The sequence below is a fragment of the Phodopus roborovskii genome, unplaced genomic scaffold, assembly GCF_943737965.1.
Source record: "Phodopus roborovskii unplaced genomic scaffold, PHOROB, whole genome shotgun sequence".
Lineage (NCBI taxonomy): Eukaryota > Metazoa > Chordata > Mammalia > Rodentia > Cricetidae > Phodopus > Phodopus roborovskii.
Window position 1 is genome coordinate 48,433,343 of NW_026126407.1, and position 3,332 is coordinate 48,436,674.

Here is a 3,332-nt window from a genome sequence, read left to right on the forward strand (position 1 = left end):
ACCTAAGTTCGGACTCCAAGGTCCCCAGAGCCCTCTACAGAACCAGAACCGAAACTCAGAGCTCCAGCCAGGGGCTGGTGGAAAACAAGGTGAATCCAGGGGGTGTTCAGAGAGGAAGCAAGCCCACCTTCCCCACCCCCACCCCAGAGCAGAGTATAAATACAATGCCACACTGACCCCAAGCCAGCTCACTCACCAGAAACAGCCAGAAGTAGGAAGCCCAGAGGCCCCAGAGCCATGGTGTCTACCCACAGCAGAGCCAGGACCTGCCAGTGTGGGGAGGTGTAGGAATGGTTTCACACCTGCTGTAGGGAGGGAGAAGGAAACATTCTCCCCACCTGACCCTGTTGCATACCACAGGGAGGGGCCGTCAACTTCATTTGTCTCACAGGAAGGCTACACCCAGCCTTGGCAGCAAGGGACAAGTTCAAGAACTCAGAAAATAATAGGAACAGAGGGCTCAGCTACCCCCAGCACAGCCCGAGCTTCTCTTGCCCCACTGTGGAGAGGAGGCATGCAGGCTTGCTTCCTGCTGAGCAAGCATCTCCACTCTCCAGCATCTCCACTCTCCAGCATCTCCACTCTCCAGATGCTCAGCCCCAAAGCTCTTCAGAGAGGCCCAGATCTCTATGATGACACAACCTCCTCCTTGTCCCTGTTCTCATGTCCAACCCTGAGTCCCCTAACACCTCAGATAAATAGACCCTGTGCAGGGCTTCTGGTCTGTCTGGGGCCTGATGGGCAGCTGGCCAGGGGTGAAGCCAGAGTCAGGAACATCTCCCAGCTCCAAATCACAGGCCAGGGTTGGAGGGTCTCACTGATACTTTTTAGGTAAGTAGTCCCCTATTAAATGTGGGAAAACTGGCAGTAAAGAGTGGCCCATTCCTTCTTCAGGATGTGACATTACAAGGCAAAATGTGTCCACCTATCCCACAGCTCAACATGCATGTTAAATATTTGACCTAGTATCAAACAAGTACACTTTCAGTCCACCCTGTGTGGTTGGCCTCCCTCAGGTAGCTGCATACCTAAGGGGACTGTTGCGAATATTGGACCTGCCTCCCTTTCATCCCAGCATATGGCAGGGCAGTGGAGGGAAAGGGGTCATGTGTTCTGACAAGCCATCGCAGCCAACCCAAGAATCTGGTGTGACTCACTCAGGTGTTCACAGGGCCAGATCCTCATCACTATCCAGGTCCCACCGGAGAGAACTTCAGGGCCCTTCCCTGTCCCTCCTCCTTTTGCTTTTTGTCTCCCACATGGCTCCCTGCAGAGCCCTCAGTACTCTCTCTCATTCCGGGTCTGCTATCCAGACTAAAACTCCATCCATGCCCGAAGACACGAGTAGTTTCCACCTCACAGAAAAGCAAGGGACACAGAGAGAGAGAGAGAGAGAGAGAGAGAGAGAGAGAGAGAGAGAGAGAGAGAGAGCTGCCAGAGTCTCCTGTAACTCAGACCTCAAGTAGAGCCAGACCTGAGGGCTAAAGTAGCCTGCTCACCTGGGTACTGGCCTCTGACTGAGACAAAGGGTTTGGGTCCTGCCCTGAAAGCCCTCAGGCATGGTCCTTGTAGCTTATGGCAAGAGATGAAACCAGTGATCACTTTTATCTGTCAGCTGACACTTTTATCTGTCAGCTGACTCTGAGCTGTGCCGAACTGCTCTGCCAGGGTCAGGTAAGAAAGCCCAGCAAGAGGCCAGGCTGCTCTCTCCATCCCCCCCCCCCCCCCGCTTTCCTCCTCGCCCCTTGTCTGTCCCTAGATGCTTCTTACTGGGATCCTGGCCATCTCCCACCCTGTATGGCCTCAGCTAAAGGATAACTAAATACACCCATTAGGGTGTCATCACCTACCAGCATCCACAGTGACCCTGAGAGAGTGAGATGGCTGGCATGAAGGGACAAGGGACCAAGTTCCAGATTTACCTTTTATTTTTGTGATGGGTATGTATTATTTTTTACATTAAACATTAAAACTAAGGAGCCAGAGACGGGTCAGTGGTTAAGAGTGTGACATTTCCCCCACCCCCCATCCCACCACCAAGAGATGACACTAAGCACTGAATAAGACAACTGACTTCATTTCCCTATCAAGGATGAGGGCTCTACCCAGTAAAGGGAATGGTCAGTCCTCAGCAAATCACAAAAATGTGCATATCACCCCTCCCATCAGATATTACCTCTAATATGGAAAACTGAATCAAGGCAAGGGAACAAAGGGACAGCATTGCTGGCATATGATTATGAAACATAAGTGACATTCCAACAAACAGAATGGGCCCCCTGGACCCATCTGAATGTTCCAGACACAGGCATTTGTGAGAGCAGAAACAGCCATGAACACACAAGTCCTGGGAGCCTCAAATGAAACAGCCTCAAAGCAAAGTTCACCTTAGCAGCCAGATGTGCTACTGTACAAAATTATTTTTGAGCTTTGTTCTTTTGGGATGGGTTCTCACATATCCCAGGCTGGCCTCACACTCAGTTTGTAGACAAGAATGACCTTGTACTCTTGGTCTGCCTCCACTTTCCCAGTGCTGGGATTGTAGGGGTATGTAACCACATCTGGCTTATATGGTGGTGGGGTTCAAAGGGTTGTGGGCAGGCGAGATGGTTCAGTGGGCAAAGGTGCTAGCCATCAAAGCCTGATAACCTGAGTTTGATGCCCAGAGTCCATATAGAGGTGGAAGGGAGAAATTAATCCACAAATGTGTCCTCTGGCCTCCACACATGCATGTGGCATGCACACGTATGAGCAAGCTCGTGGGGTTTTTTGTTTGTTTGTTTGTTTGTTTTGTGGTTTTTCAAGACAGGGTTTCTCTGTGTAACAGCCTTGGCTGTCCTGAAACTCACTCTGTAGACCAGGCTGACCTCAAAGTTACAGAGGTCCCCTGTTCTGGGATTAAAGGCGTGCACCACCACCACCCTACAAACAAGCATATGTTTGGCATATGTTTAAAATAACTTTCTTTTTTTTGTTGTTAGTTTTTTTTTTTTTTTTTTTTTTTTGAGACAGGGTTTCTCTGTATTGCTTTGGAGTCTGTCCTGGAACTAGCTCTGTAGACCAGGCTCACAAAGATCTGCTTGCCTCTGCCTCTCGAGTGCTGGGACTAAGGGCATGTGCCACCAATGCCCAGCTTATTTAAAATAACTTTTTAAGAGAGGTTTGTGGAAAGAGGTTAGTCTTGGGGACAGGGATTGGCAAGCTGACCCAACCCCACTACAGTATGCCAATCCTGTGACTAGGACCCCACAGTAAGAGCATCACAGCCTTGTCACACATGGTATTCCATTTGCCCCCAGTGACACCCTCAATGAGATCAGCAACCCCATAGC